Genomic DNA, 17,328 nt, shown 5'->3' on the forward strand with positions numbered 1-17,328 from the left:
AAAGAGCAGTAATTGTACTTTTACTTTTAAATTACTGTGAATTTAGGCTATATTAGAGCAGCATTTGTCTCAGTTTAAGATAGTCTATTTTTCAGCAAAGATCTGCAATAAGGAAGATGGTTCTGCAGTTAATGGCTTGTTTCTAATGTCTCTGAAACCATAACGTTAGCTGCTCAGCAAGTATTTACCTATGAATGAATATTTGGGCATCCCTCATGTTATCTCCTTACATAAAAATTGTGATATGGGATCATAATGTACTTAAAGTCTCTTCAAATAAAATAATCCTAATTTTATTGAACTCCTTTACTGCAACATCAGGTTTTTTATTTCCTTTGAAACAAATAGTATCAGGGAGATAAAACTGCATTTACAGGTGTACCAAGAGGCCTGATTTTGTTGAGACATACAGAGGAATCTAGAGTTCTATTGTGTGACAGTACAGAAACGACTAAAACCTATTTCTGTTACAGATCTGGACACAAAAGCTTTCATCCTGATCCAGAATAACTCCCATGAGCTGTAATGTGAACTACAGAGACTCCTGTAAAGCACACAAAACCCCACCAAGAGCCCAATCCTGTGTTGCTAAAAACAAAAGGAATTTTGCCTTTAATAGGAGCAGGCCCCTTGTTTGCATAAAGAGCAACTTGTCAAACAGAATACGAATGCCAAGCTGGTACATTATAGCCACAAGCACAATAGCCCCAATCCTGTTTTTAACTAAGCAAATCCCAGAGAGAGCAGTTTTCCCCCAAAATCTGGGCATCGGCTACAAATTCAATGAATTGGTGTCTCAAACTGTTCACGAAGGATGCAGGAAATTTGCAGAAGGGCACGAGCTTCTCATTTCAAAGACAGGGAAACTGTATGTTTTCACTATAAAAAATGAGAGTGTGAAAAAATCCTAACCACACAATAGCTCTCTTTCAAGTATAAAGTTCAAAATTAGATCTCCCAAGTTTCCCATATTTTGAAAGAAGAACACAGAATAACGATCTAAAAATCCTTCACAAAAAACCAACAAGCAAGGATGAAGCAGTACCCGCCTGGGGGCCAATTGCCTCTCCAGCAGCGGTAAGGCTGTTACTAGGCTTGCAGTACCATTTGTTCCATTACACAATCTCCTGAAGCCTTTTACAGAGAGCTAAAACAACTGCCTGTACCAACACGACACATGGCTTTCCATCCCGACTCTTTGCTAATCCAGACGCTCCAACCATCTTTCTTTAAGATGCCATATGGTTGGCAGAAGCCTGTAGATCTAGCAGCACATCTGCTTGTATGTTACTTCTCCCCTCCAACTCCCCCCTCCACACCACAAAAGAGAGAGCAAATAATTATTTAACATGTAACCAGTTAAACTGCATTTAAAGAGGACAGGGATTATTTAGCTCTAGATATTTTAAAAATATAGATTGTCACTGAAGATCGTTTGTCTCTCAGTGATTTGAGAAATACAGAGAAACAAAACAAAGAAATGAAAGGCACGTGGGCAAAATGATTGCTGCATCTGAATTATTTAAATGACTGCCATTTCAGACCTTATGCCCGAAGATTTATTTCCTGCATTAGTGTGCCACTGAAGAAGGGACTGAATTTTCTCTCTGCTTTTGTCAGAGGTGAAACAGACAAGCAGACTAGGAAACTATAATACACCAAACCATGCTTTGTTAAGCAAGCAGAGTGAGTCTGTATGCTAATGACTCTGCAGGAATACACTGACACACTGATTTTTTTGGTGTCATGAGCAAAGATTATTGACACTGTTGAAATCCTGGTTGCACTGGCATGCAGGCATCCAGGTTGTCTCTTTAGAATCCAGACGCTAGGAAGACAGGCTGCAAAAATAATTTTGTTTGTGATGAGTTATCATTTGACCATTTATGACATAATTGACTATAACAGAAAAGAAAATATACACTTTGGAGCCTGAAATTAAAAAAAAAAAAAAAAAAAGACCTAGAACATAGAAATTACAAATAAATGCTCCTATAAAACTCTCATCGACCGCTCTGTGATGAATAACCATCTCGGTTAACGAAGGACAGGCAGAGAGGGAAATGTGTAAGGACAGACGGCACAATTTTGCAATTCTGTCTGCTGAGGATTTGTAGCACCTTTTGTTCAAAAACACTATTTCCTCGTTCAACTTTCCATGCATCAGTAAAATAAGACATCAAAGAGATAAAAGATAACAGCTCTACCTCAAATGCTGCTCACATGTATTGTTCGTGTGATTATCTGTGCAGAGAGAAGCAGTATGTAGCATAAGGACCGTGAAGCACATGTGTATGCTCTAGCATTTTTCAAGAAGAATAGAAACTAGACATGCATTTGCTCCAAATAGTCTCCCCACATCAACTCTCCATTGCAATGAGCACAGAACCTTCCTCTGCCTTCACAAAAACAGCTTTCCTTACGATATGGGAATGGTTGTGTTTGACTAGATAATGTACAAAGTGGTTTTTCCCTCAGCTATTTAGCAGAGTTCCTAAACAAATGATGAGGAGACTGTGTCCTAGCCTAACAGAACGAGCAGACCAGTGTTGAGGCTTTGGTTCAAACCAGCACTTTTGAGGACACAACACCAGGTTTCTAAGCTGTTTGTTTATGGCTAGTACTTTCCTTTCCCCTCCTCTCTGTCTCAAGGCTATTTAAGATTTCATCAACATTGCTTTGGATAGTTTTATATAAAAACAAAATTAAAAAGCCACTTTCTCCTCCCATAATTATCCTCCCATAATTCCATTTTTTCCCTCTTTTCCTTAAGAAGAAGATGACAAGTTCAAAACACACTTGAATTCCAAAATGTAAAATGTGGCAATGTATTCAATGATGTAGCAATTTATCTCGGCTTAAATTTGATAGGGCTTGATTTACCAGCTATAATAAATAAAGAACTGTATAGAGGGTGTTTACAGTAACAAGAAATGTTTATAAATAACTACTGATTAAGATTTCCATTAGTTCTATGCATACTCTTTAAAACTTAACAATGATGAAATTATGTTAAAAAGAAAAAAAACCCAAACAAACAACAAAAAACCTCCCCAACCTCTTGGATGGATCTCTTTCAGCCCTTGTTTGTTTAGCACATGTTTCTGATCATTAATCAATTTTCATTTCAGGTGTTAATGCCCAGGCTTGGCCCACCTGCCCCAATCTTCTTAGAGGACTCCGGGAGATAAGAGAAAATTTTTTCGATCACCTGATTGTACACATTAACTTCCTTTATTTTCCTAGACGGAGGGGTCTTTGCATTTTCCTGAAAGATTCTCAATAAGCTCAATAGCACTTAATGGGTCTAAAAATACCTATTTTATCCACTGGGTTGCTTTGAGTAGCAAAGCAATAATCAACTGAGCAGGATGTCTTCTGAACTGATCAGGTCAAAACTGATCGTCTATAACCACATTGGGCATGTCTCTGAACATCAGCTGTGACTGAAGTTCCAGAAGAAGACGTGCTTGGAGACCTGTCACACAGGCTTTCTCGCCCCATCCCAGTCCCTCACCAGCAAGTTCCAGTACTGCCTTCCCTTCAGTAAAACCCCATACAAACATCAGAAACAGAATTTCAGAAACAGACAGGCTGCCAACAGAGGTCCTTTGCATATGTGAAACATGCATTGGATTAAGCATTTCAGAATTTAAATTTACTGTTTAGGCAAAAAGTATGGCCCTAGACTTAGGTATGAGAGAGAAAATGAACTTTGTGTATGTGCTATATCTTCTTGTCCCAGAACAGGTGAATGAAAAGAAACCATGTGTGAAGTCTTGGCCAAGACCCACTGCAAACTGACTACTATAGAAATAATGTAAAAGCTCCATGCTTTCTTATTGCTTGCAGGCTGAGAAAAAAATAATATACTTTATTCTCTTGGCAAGGAATGGAAAATTATGAACGTGCGATGTACATCAAGAGCTTCTCCCTTGACTGCAGAGTGTAATTGCACTGCTTCTTATACATGCTCACCCTTAAGGATTTCTGACTGAAAGTTCACTGGATTGCAGTTTGGACCACTTAAGAAAAAGATTGGGTCTGATGAAGAATCCACTATCGTATCTTGGTCATAGCTACGAATGCAAACCAAGTGTTTTTTGGTTTTTTTTGGGGGGGGGGGGGTAGGGAGGGGTTGGGAGTTGGGAGGGATAGGGTGAGGTTTTTTAAAGCTTTTAAAGAAAAGACAGGTCTTCTTATATGGAATAATCAAGATTATAAAAATTAAAGCTTGTCGTATTCATATTCTAGGTATACCTGAAATGTCTGATATAATAATTGTAAATCATCTACCCAGTTTTATTGGGCACTTCATTTGTAACTTGTAGAAACAATAGAATTTCTACAGTGATTTGTAGAAATAACTGAATGCTTTTACTCTTTTGGGACAAAGAGAAATGGGGAATTGAAAGCAAAACCCCTTCAATTTGAAAAGGACTACATGGGAAAGTGGGGATATTAGCAAGAGAATTAATTTCTTCCTTCATAACCACACGAATGCCCTTAGATATCCTTTATCAAAAGAGAAAGCATAGAACCACTACACTGAAAAATTACTATACTTCACGCTGGCATTTTTAATTTTGCAGCTCCTGTTTTAGTATCATTTCTAGTTCTGGATGGTTACTTCATGTACTTAATTTTAAGGATACGATAAGAAAATATACCTTACAGAGAAATTAAGTAATCAATAAGGTATCTGAAAGATTTTAATTAACACTTCTACAAGTTTCATGGTATTCAAACTATTCTTATGTAATCAGTTTTTATTATTCTAACTCTTACATATTACTCAATCGTATTTTAATAATCAGGGTGATACTTCTGAATTGCCTAAGAGCTTACTTTGCTTACGTACATTAAATGATCCCAAGTAGTAAGCTTTTTGCCTTTTTTTTTTTTTTTTTTTAAGCAGCGCAACAAGTTTGGCTTTTGCTTGTATATTCTAAAGCTTGTCATTAAATTGAAAAGAACATTTACAGATTAAATATGAGAAAACACAGAAATTGCAAAAACGTCCAAGATGTTCTGCAGTACTTAAGTTCCATATTTCTACAAGTGTCAGCTTATTTGGGCTTTTAAACTTTGCCTTCTTCATCCAACACACATAGAGCATGGAAATATTCAGCCTCCATGTTGCAGTTTGTAACATACAAAGTGCACATGAGCAATACACTCCCCGATGAATTATTACTTATTCAATAATGACATATATGTTACATATACAAGTATTGTGACCTATTACTGCAAGCTGCGCTTGCATTTATTTCTACAGCTTTGCAGTATTTTGACTTCTGAAATTTGACTTGCAATCTGATATCTCCTCCATCACAGCACTGTTATAATAAAAATTAATAAGCCAAGATAGTCTTCTAAAATTAAACTCTGATCTGAAAGGTACATTTGAACATTTGGGGATCTCTCTTCAGATGCTGACAGGGAGACATGTGAGCGGATGTAGAGAGAATCTGGATATATGGTTCACATATGGGCCTAACAAGAGCAATCTCTTCATATAAAGACGCTATTTCTCATGCTAAGTCTACCTTGTTTTCTAATGTCAGCTGAAAGGAATGCTGGAATCTGGGACAGTTTCCCGCATCAGAGTCCGTTATTTAACTGCCTGATGTCAGAATTATTGTCTCTTTTCATAGGACCTCTGTAGTTTGGGTTTTTTTGTTTTGTTGTTGTTTTGGGTTTTTTGGGGGGTGGGTTGTTTGTTTAAGACTACCAATGCTACACCCTCTTAGGAAATCTTATTCTTCTTGTTTATTCTTCCACCCAAAGCACACTGAAATTATTAAGGTACCCCAGCTGATAAAGGATTTTTTTTCTTGCAGTGTTGCATTAGAACCATGAGATTACCACTGATTCAACTGTTACAAAAGAAATTTGGTGTTTGGGATTGCCAAGTACTGAATGTTTTTGAGCACAAGTCCTTCATTTGAGTCTAGATCCAAATACCTAGGTCTCAGGCACAATGCTACACTAGTTGGCATTTAGGGCTTCCTTTTGTACAGCACAGAATCCAATATGTCAGCACAAGACAAAAGCAATGAGTAGGACGAAGTGGAAAACAAATCTTGGTTGCTAAGTTAGCCTGTCACGTAGAAAAAGTTTGTGTGAAGCCACGTACCATATGACCCAAAGGCTTATTTTGCTCAGAAAGCTACAGCTTCGTTAAAAAAAGAAGTGCAGTAGAAAGGAAATCCAGCTGCAAACATGCAGAAGGTAGGACCTGTACTATTGCTCACTGTGGGAAAATCTATTACTTTACCCTGATTAGTGTATAGCCAATATCTGAAGTACAAAAATTTTGCTCAGAGAGGCCTGGAAGAAAAGCGCCAACATTCATTAATGCCTACCACTTGTAACATGCAACCATGTCACAGCTTTATCTTAGAAGATGTTAGAAGATTTATCTTAGAAGAGATCAGTACAGCATTATTTCCACACAGCACACAGATGACCTGAAACCAGCAACGTCAGGATCTGTACCACAGCATGGGTAAAACTGAAACACAACACTTTGAGAAGAACTGCCATAGTTCAAATGCTCAGAAGTCTCTGATAGCTTCCAGAACTCAAAGCATTCAGAGCATCAGGAAATGACCAGAACTCGTGTTTTATGGATTTAAATAACTGAGGAAAACCAAACACAGTAGCACCTCCAAGCTGTGCAATCCTAAGCAACAGCATCAACTGAGAAAAAAAAAGCACTGGAATAAGGAACAAAACTTGCAACCATGCGAGGTGTTGTCCAAGCTTACCTTAACTTCGGGAAAATCCTCAGGAAAGGAGGTTGAAGGCAAAAGTTGCCTCTTAGAGCTGCTAAATTATTTTGCAGCTAAGTCATTACAGTGACAAAGGGCCTTAATGGTTTGCAGCTACCTATGAGTCACAGGGTTCACAGACAGGTCTTCATTTAGCTCCCCATGCCCAAAAGAAATGAAAAATTCTTTTTAATTCAGGGTCCTAATTAGGATGATAATTGGAAGAAATCCCAAACCATCACACTTAACTATAACAACCTACGTGTTTACACCCAGACTCTTTTGTAGCATATTGTGGGGAGAAAACTAAGACTTAAAGTACACTAAACAAAGTACTCTACCTTACCTAGTTGGGGTCTGAACTTGGTTCCAAGTTTTGAAGGAGTCCAGGCCTTTTGAGGGAACTCAGCCAGCAATTCAGGCAAAGATTTCTTCAAAGGATAAAGAGGCTGGATTTTTTTTTTCTTTTTCTTTGTCCTCCTCTTTTCTTTTTAAATAAAAGCAACATCTCTGATTTGTGAGCACAGAGTTTTGAAAGGAAGGGAGAAAACACCATTACAAATAGCAAGCAAAGCTTTCAGTTTATGAATCTACTATTTCATCCATGAAATATCCAGGTTGCCTTCATCATCATTTCCAAAACACCACATTATATAAGGCAACAATGGAATACTAGGCTGGTCTGTTTCCCATATTTTTAGTTGGCTCAGCTGGAAAGTGAATACAGCCTATTGCCCCAGGATGAGTGAATAATTTAACTCAAATGCAATTTTGCACAAAATTACTTTCACAACTGGAAAAAAAAAAAAAAAAAGCATGGCTAGTCAGACTCCTTGTTAAAGATGAGAATTTGATTTTTTTCCCCCTAACTAAACTAGTACCATCCACAAAGTTCAGTTCACAGTGTAATTGTTAAACAATCGAGGTATAAATCTTGACATCAAAACACCAAGCTTTTCTGTGCTAAGAATTAACTGCCCCTGCACAAAGTGTCAAGTACAATACTTATGCATTACATCTCAAACTCTGCCTGGCCTGGGTAAAATCTCTGCTCAGGAGTAAAGTAGATGCAAGACAAAATCCCCAAATTGTACATCGATATTTAGAAGAGGTCTGTTGCATGTGGAACTGGTTTTGATCTTTAGATCATAAACTCCTGGAGGCACAGATCTTCTTTAATTACATGACTACAAAGCACCATGTGTTTCCATTATGCTATTTAAATAATAGATTTAATTTGAATTTACATTTGTTGATGTAAACATTACTGACTGTAACATAACCCTCCAATCTGATGCAGAAGGCCACTGAAGTATTAGGAAAAAATTTCTTCCCATAAAGATTACGAAGGAAAGAATCCCCAAATGTGCTATTTGAAAATATGAATAGAAATTAGCTTAATAGGAGAGAATAAATTTTAGTGGAACAGAATTTTTAAGATGATATTTTCACACAAATAACACTAATGTCTCACGTAACCCTCATTTTCAATTCTGTTCTACAGTTATCTGTTGTGTTTAAGGGACTGAACGAATTCAGACATTTCCAGCAACCAAAGTTCCACTGATTATTAAAAGGAAGGAAAGCAGCATGGGAAAGATCACTCATTTATCTTGCAACACTGCTTTAACAGAAGTGGAACTGGGGGCTCTGCTAATAAATTTAAGTATCAGGACTCCAATCAGTTCTGCTTTTTACCAAAATTAATTTTACCTCTTTGTTTGGGGTAGCTTCTGTACATCAGGTGGGGCTCAAATGGAACAGAGCAGTGCTGGGTCCAGAGACAATTCGGAGAAGAACAGTTCAGAGGGAAACATTTTAACACAACAATATAAGGTAAGCTTTGCACATGCACTGTTAATAGAAAAAAACCCAACAACCTGTACTATTGCTGAATGAAATTTTGTGTTATAGATGTCCTGCAAGCACTTACAAAAGTTGCTACAATTTCTCTGTTTAGGAGAACCTTGGGAGAACCTAGGCAAAAAGAAGAAAAACATTTATGTATCATATAGGTGGAATGTATTGTTAGGTTTATGTCATGTTGCTATTAAAAAAAATTACTTTCAAATAGTGGAGCTTGCAAATTATACCTAATCAGAATGTCTGAGCATTAATAATAACAACAACAAGTAAGTCTAGAATTTGCCAAAATAGAGGCAGTTGAAAGTGGGAGCACAAACAGCTAAGATAAAGTGAAACGTAATAATATACTGTAAAGATTGTATTGGCTTTTGGTTTTGATCATATAACTCACAAGGGAACTGAGCAAACAGGTAAGTTACATGAAAAATTTTGAACAAGCAGAGGTTTTTGTTCACTGTGTACATTGAAAAAAAATTATTTTTTTTTTTTCAGAAGATCCAGGAATCTTCAGAACATTTTTATCAGGAAACACTCCTTCCACATGTAGAGATCGAGTACCTAAAGAAGTGTTTTTCTTATTCCATATTACTTAATGGATTTTTTGTCTGATAGTGTGTGATCCCCTCTGACCCATTACTTCTTTTCCTTTTGTCTTTACACTAACCTGCAGAAGGAAAGAGTGGAAATACAGGACCTTCTGTCTGATCTAAAAACACATAGGCAGAAAAAAAAATCCTGGACATAAGTAAAAAGATGATGGCCGGAAAAAACCAAATGAGTATTTGATGTGCTAGATTTGACAAGAGATCTCCTTATTAGATCCAGATCACCATAAACAGTCCCAAAAGTGGGAGCATACTCAACACGGTATGTGAAGGATCACCTGGAATTCACATGATCTTGGATTTTTGATCACATCATCAACAAATGCGTGTACGTATGGTAACACATTCTGGACTGCAAAAATAAAGTGTAACAAATATGTGAAAAGCCTAAGATCGACAGCTTTCTTAATACTTTGCACATGGAAAAGACAACCACTGTAACTTGTTTTGCTCTTGATCTTGTCCACTCCTCCATCCCTAATTCTTATTTGCACCAACCCTGTGAGAGGGTAAAACCCTTTGTAAAAATTGAGTTTTCTTTAGATATTTGTGGCTTTGGAATCACGTTTGCAAAAAATGCAGTGGAACTGTCAAATATGTTACACGTGAAGGTACAGGCCTCCCACATGAACTTACAGCAGCTACCTAAATGATTCTAACAGAGGCTAACCATTTCCAATATGTAACACAGCACAAAAGTAAATCTCTCCTTTTGGAGAAGGAAAAAAAAAAAGCTTATTAAGCTTCTTGAAACATTAAGTTGGTACATGCAGATGTTCCACCAGATGTTAAACATTCTCCTTCTACTGCAAGCGATTTACACAGTTGTATGCAAAAGTGGATGACCAACACATAGGCGCTATTTTTAAAAGGTTACCTCAGACATAGTAGGACCTCCAAAGAGCACTACAATGTATTTACCATAAAAGCAATTGTTCCAAGATGGTCCTAGTACCTGGATGTCTACTGCAATACTTTGGTGACTTAGTAAGTGTTCAGACAAGTCTATACAACTACTCTTTCAGTCAAGCCCGAAGGGAGGCAGAGGGGGAGATGCCTTTACATATGGTGGGGTCCTTGAAGAACTGGGCTTCCTTTAAAAATGATGGAGTCGAAGTAAACTGATACATGAGGGTACTAGTTCTCGTGCAGTAGCTGTGTTACCAGCTCCTGGATTAGTTATAGGAGGACTAAATACCAACATTCAGTCTCGCAGATTATAACATCCTTATTTATATTCATGTTACTGAACCAAACTAAAAATAATAATTCATAACCTTTGAATATATTTCAATTTAGTGTCCATAAAGAGACAGAAATTCTAACATTCCTGTAAACGTGAAGGAGTAATGCAGTCTTGGTTCTTGCCAGAGTACTGTTTTTACTTATATTTACATGAAAATCACTGTGTAAGCTTTTCATGTAGCAGTACCTTCCTTAGTAATATTATGAAAGGATTTATTTCTTTTGATACAGCTTGAAAACAATCCTGTAGATACTGAAGATGCTAATGACTTAACATCCTTCTCCCCCCTTCTCTACCTCAATACAGAACACCGAAATCAGTATTTCAGTAGTAGTGAACTCCACAAAGTGCTTTTTCCCCAAAGGAACAACCTGCTTGTAACATTTAATTAATTTTATGTTGAGATCATTTCATTGTCCACTAACATTAACTTCATCTATTTCTTTCTTTGCCAATGAGAGCATCTTCTAGGTTAGGACAAACATGGCTTTGTTCACCTTTACCTAACACAATATGAATTTGGAAGCACTAGTTTTCAAGAAATAACTTTCACAGAACATGGAACTATCCCAGATACACATCAGGGTTAACCTAGAAACAGCTTCCAAGGTTCTCCTACAAAAGACTCATAAGCATTTACCAGGCATACAAACAGAGTGCTGATGAAATACAGTCTTCTCTGAGATGGGCCACACAGAACACAATAACGCAGTGAAAGGAAAATATATCCAAGATACAGTGGTCAAAGCACTTCTCTTACTAGAGGTGCCATAGGATTTCTAACACTTCAGCAGAATAGAGGACTTTTTAAAAAAAAGGGCTTTGTCCAAAAGACTCTCAAATATTGTATATTGCACAGTGCTCAGTTTATTCAAGTCAAAGGTGAACTCTCAAGCAGATCGGACTGGGATTTGGATCTTTTGTTTCAGAAAGTCTGGAATTTCAAACACAAGCCTCGGGTAACGAACCATCAATCCAATTTAGAACAACAAACTCAAAAGACGACAACTGTATTCAGCTTTAGTAGATATTTTTCCATGTCAACTAAAACTGCAAAGAGTAAAGGATGGTGTAGACGACCCGCTGCCCTACAGTGATCATTATGGTGACCTTCCATTTTCAGAGGCAAAGCGTCACATATGGAAACGTTGGTTTTAGTTTCCAAGCTGTATTATCTTACACAATTATATACTCCTTATAAAACTAGCAAAGAACTATACCTTGGTCAGATATTTCAACAGGGCACTATCACAAATAACTGCCTGCTACAATTAACCTTTTTGGCATGAAGTCTGGACGACTTCATGCTATATTCTAATTCAGCAGCTTCTACTTTTGTTATTCACTACCAATTTCTCTGAACCCAGCAATGTCAAGAGGTCAACAATTACACTATTCAGAACACACCATGAAAGTAAGAGTGACCCTATATTATATCTTCATTTTTCCCCTTTGATCATCCCTTTATTTGACTGTATTTCAGTAAATTATCCATGTAGTTTTTATTTTGACAGCTCTCTTTACAGCAGTAAAACAAAATGTGTGCATTGCAAATGGCAAAGATTCAAATTTCAGCTATGTTTATCCAAAATAGCACTGAACTGCTTCTGTACTTATGCTATACTGCCTACAGCCTTACGGAAGGGGAGACAGATGGGATGAATTTAGCAGGGAAACAGCTGTGGCTTGAAGAAGAGACAAGCAAAAGTTTTGCTATCAGGCTTCATTATGTATCAAGGTACCAGTAAAATGTGTATCCGTAAGGCAGCCAAAAAAGTGTTTTTCATTTGACTAGTGATAATTACCTTTTCTCAACAGCTGACAATGTTCTAAGCAGCATTAAATAGGTATAATAATTAAGCAATAAAATAAGACAGGCAGTGCCTTGCTGGGGATTATTGCTCGCCTCGGGTGTGTTGTGAGGCACAAGGCTGAAGGGTGAGTGACTTCAGCCACCCGAGAAATGTAATAATCCCCCAGAAATGCACTGCCTGGAGTGTCTTCTTGCTATTAAAAATGAAAATTTAAAAAGGACAAAATGTTAGACACATTTCCTGTGGATTTTATTGACATGGGGTTAACATTACAGAAAGTCAATGAAGAAACTCCATTTCTGCCCAGCCTATGAAAGGCCTTTCTGAAGGATACATATGTCTCTGCTCAGCTTGTTTGTGCATTTTATTCATAAAAATGATTTGGGAAGCACAAGTATTTGCATCTTCTAACACATGTGTGATAAGGCACAGCAGAATACAACAGCCTTCATGATGATAAAAGTTAAAAGTGCTTTTAAGTCACATGCTTCCAAACATTTACTCTGTGCAATTGTCCGTGCTTGGTGTCAATGTACAGACAAACTTTTTTTTAATTCTGAAACTCTGTGTGTGTGTGTATATATATATATGCATACATACACACACTTTTTTTTTTTTTAATATATATAAAAAAGGTCAGCCACTCAAGTGATCCAAGCAAAGGGGAAAAAAACCCAACCCAAAAACCTGGAAGTTGTTTCTGACTACACGCAAGTCACACAGCTAAAACTAAGGCTTAATCCCTGGCAGTGTGGGAAGTGCTAGTGTAGCACTCAAAAAGATTACACTGCTTTACATAAGTGCAGAAAAGATTACTGTAATTTCAGCCATGCCACTGAGACAACCTTTTGAAAATGGATCCCTGGAAGTATTTAGCAACCCTGACTTGGATCAAATCAGAATTCTAAAGACCATTCAGGATCAAGTCCCAAATAATGAGGTATCGTATTTGGGACAAGGATGTATTTCCATATGTATAATTAAAGGTGGAATCTGGCGCTCTGAAGTTAAGAAGAACTTTAAAAAAAAAAATAATCTCATTTTTCCTTTCTTTCCCTCCATATATGAATTTACTGTTCACAAAGAACAAGTTAAACAAACACAGAATAATCTGTTACCCTTTTCCATTTCTGTTGTATTTTCCATCATCACTCCTTCATTTCGGGACCAAACCGAGAAGGCCTAAGCACACATAATGCTGTCTTGAGTACACTAGAAATGTAGATGCTGAGTAGGTCTTATCATACTGTCCTTCCTTATAGCCACTTCCATAATCTCTATTTCACAACAACTTCTGCAATTAGCAGTTGAGGGGTAACATTTAAGATAGCATTTCCAGAAACTAGCACAATGCATGTTACTATTAGACTACTATCAATTAGCACTATAGCAGGGCACAATAAACACAACTACTTTTTAGTATTTAATTTTTTAGGATGGCATTTTTTTTAGAGTGCACTCAGAAACTGATAATGAATATGACTGGAGCTCCAGAAAAGAATGATAGTTTAAGTTAGACCAGAAACAGGCAAAAGAAGATTCTATCTGTGTTTTAGAGAACAAAACCAGTGGAAAAACAAGTCTTCAGTCTCATAATGCATAAACAACAGCACTTTCAATTAGTTTGAAAGATGGAAAACAAAAAGCATGAAGGTAAAAAAACCCCCACCTTTAAGTGCTACATTAGTTAGAACTACTGGCACAAGACACATCAAGGCTAAACACTCAAAGATTTGAAAGCAGGTTAGATTTTTATATGGAAAATGAGAGCATCCACAGTTATATCAACTTCCATAGGAGCAGGACTGGACCCTGTGGAAGCAATCAAAACACTAAAGTTATTGGGGAAAAAGCAGCCTTCCAACAGCCTTGCAAAAATCTACTCACTTATTATATTAAAAACATAAATCGTCATTAGTTTTGGGTCTCCTTCTCTTACAACAATAACCTTGAAAGCAGGCAGGTGCATAGATTTTGTTACAGAGCTGGTAAATTTTCATGACATACTTGCAAAGCTGTTTAAATGTTATTCATCTGTCTTCATTTTCAGTTCCCTGCTATATGGGAACGGAGGGGTTTAAATAGCCTTAGTCTGAAAATCTCAGAGTTATACTCAGAGATCAAAACCGGAAGGAAATCTGCTACTGCTTAAAGCAGTTTGCCAAATGGGTTAATAGTCAAATTTTACTATTACTGTGAGTTCACTTAAGGCCCAATAGGAAGATCCCAATTACTGTTAAATATCCCAACTAGATATTTGCTGCTAAACTACTGCATAGTGTTAGTCTCACAGTGGTTATTTGAAAACATTTTTTTTTTTTAATGTTCTGACATATCACAAGGATATTACAGAAATACAGTACAGAAAAATGAACTTTAAAAATGCAGATGCAACACAATATGGAAGAAAGAAAACAAGGTGAATATAACAGTCAGGGATTTCAACAATTTAATTCTTTAGATGGTCTAAACAATCAAGACTTGCTAAAGATTGTTAAATGGTGTATACTTCTAGGAGGAACATGGGGACGGTTGTCCTCCAGAGTTTATACTACATTGGAAAGGCTATTATCGTGGGGAGAAACCTTTATTCTGTAGCTCTGGATACCTCTTAGCAGGTAACTTAAATGAACCATGACATGCTTTTTGGTGCTATTTCTTGCCATTAAACAGCTATGTTTTTATGAACAGGCCAGCAAAGGAGCACTTTGATCTAGCCTGCTCAGTTTTTATTTCACATCCCTGGGGAAAGTGGTGAGGAAGACTGGTCTATGACTACTACCATGGACCAGAGGTGCTCCTACTAAGCACCAAAGGCAAAGTGTTTCAAAGAAGACACAGCGATGGTGAAGGCGTAATTGGTGGATTAACACAAAGAGGATCATATTTCACCACCAGAAGCAACCCCCAACCAAAATTAAAACAGTTGCAGGTTTGTAGCAAACATAGGAGAATAAAATGGGGTTTCACTGGAAAACCATGGGCACATTTCTGTCTAATGATGTACATCTTTTTCAGCATCAGTGTTATGATCTGCATAGGGCCAAGCATTTCTAGATCTTGCCATATCAAGGAGAGTCTAGGCTGAGCTGTCAAAGACATCACCTTTATCCACCTCCATTTTAGAGGAGAGAATCAAGAATTCTTCGTTAATGCTAAATTAACATTTAAATTTGAAAACCAACAACTGTGCTGACAACAGAAAGTAACAAGAACAGCCTGGAACCTTATGTTGTGCTGTTTTATGTCACACATATTTCAGGGCTTTTTACATTCCTGGTAGACAAGAACGCAAGCTTACTATTAGTGAGCTGAAAGCTTTGACTCCCAGAAGTTGATGGCATGAATAAGAACTATCCCCATGTCTGTTTTGGAGAAGGCAGAGTACATCAAAGCAGTGGAGTAGAAGATACTCTCAGGAGTGGACAATTACCAGACTCTTAGCAGACGGGGTGTTAGTCAGAGTGTTGATAGCTGTTCAACACAGAAGCAAGCAAACCTGGCTATTTTTCCACCTAGCTTTTCTTTGAGGCGTCGACTGTTCCCCAGTTTATGGTATCACTTTCCCAGATATTATTCTCCAGTTTCTAAAACAATAAAATTGCCAGCTGTCTTGATGTGCAAAGTGAACAGACACTGTCACTTTCCCCTCTACACCTTCTTCCTCACACTGACTATATTGTTATGCAATTAAAAGATACAGCATGAACTAATCCTTAAAGAAGGTAATTCAGATAATTACCAGCCCGTTAACATGACCTCAAATGCATGAAAAGTGTGCAATAAATTCTGAAGGAAAAAGAATATATAAGGACACGAAGGTAAATGGAAAACATGAGAAACTGAAACATAAGTTAGACCAAGCAGGTTCTGTCACATCAATCCTAAATTCTTTGACAGCTGATTTTTTGATAAAGGAAATGCAGTAAATCTTACCTACATTAACTTCAGCAAAACAATAAACATCATGCCCCATCAGCAAACCTTAACTAAGCTATTGTTGATAAGTAACTGACTAAAATAAAGAGCACAGCCAACAGGAACAATTGAAGGTGAGGAAGAATTATAAGTGGATTTCGTCAAGTTTAAACAGATTTTTGAATATTTTGAATTATGACTCAGCACAAAAAGTGGGAGTGGGCTGATAAATTTAAGAGATGTCATCAGCTTAGAGAAGGACTGGGATACTGCACAGAAAGTAACAGATGTCTCAAAAGATTGGAAAAGCAGACATGGGATGAAACCTTAGAGAACAAAGTCTTACACTAGGGACTTAATGCATTCTCAGTTCATGGCAAAAGTCTCTGCTAACAATTTGAATTTACTTGGGAGGAAGAAGTCCTGGATGCACTTCTTGGATAGAGAAGGATTATCAGCTGCCAATATTATGCAGCTGTCAAAAAGGCAAACGTGATCACAGGATCTATCAGTCAAGGAATTTCCAGTAAATACATTAATTCCATCATCTGAATGCCCATATTCAAAAAAGATCAACAATCAGAAAACTGAGGATGATGGAGAGCTTACTACAAAAAGAACAAAAGAGGAAGGCTTTACTTATTAATCACAAATAGGACTGAATAGATACAACCACTGTTTATAATTATCTGCATTATCAGTGCAGATAAAATAACAGCAGAATTAAAGAACTACTTACCCCAATTTTGGCTCAAAGACAAGTAGGTACAAGCTGAACACAAATATTAATTCAGATCAAAAATAAGAAGGATACAGAAGATCAGTGGTGCTGGAAACAGTTGTTCAAAATTGGAGCAGCAAGGCCTAATGACTTTTACAAAGGAGCTCAATACATTCTCAGAAGAATATATATATAAAAACTCTATGTACAAGTATATATATATATTTTATATACACACACACACTGTGTGTATGTGATAGCTGCAGTAGAGGAACACAGTATTCAGTGACCTAGAATACATCTTACAGAACATTATTAACTTCTCTAAACATCTATCTGAAAATTGGGTGTGATACTTCCCTCTGCTTGTCATTTGCTTCTT

General features: G+C 37.1%; 1 protein-coding gene across 6 annotated transcripts in view; it reads right to left on the minus strand.

Annotated features, from left to right (window-relative positions):
- Positions 1–17,328, minus strand: part of SDCCAG8 (SHH signaling and ciliogenesis regulator SDCCAG8) — a 116,604-nt gene that overhangs the window by 19,015 nt on the left and 80,261 nt on the right. For 2 of the 6 annotated variants that reach the window (XR_011327529.1, XR_011327528.1), the window contains one exon: positions 7,123–8,753. The exons of 3 other annotated variants lie outside the window; for them this stretch is intronic. The gene's annotated coding sequence lies outside the window, so the exon portion shown is untranslated. The remainder of the gene's footprint in view (positions 1–7,122; positions 8,754–17,328) is intronic. One more of the 6 variants, XR_011327527.1, reaches the window with a different exon arrangement.

This window comes from Haliaeetus albicilla, chromosome 13, assembly GCF_947461875.1.
Source record: "Haliaeetus albicilla chromosome 13, bHalAlb1.1, whole genome shotgun sequence".
NCBI classification, from domain to species: Eukaryota; Metazoa; Chordata; class Aves; order Accipitriformes; family Accipitridae; genus Haliaeetus; species Haliaeetus albicilla.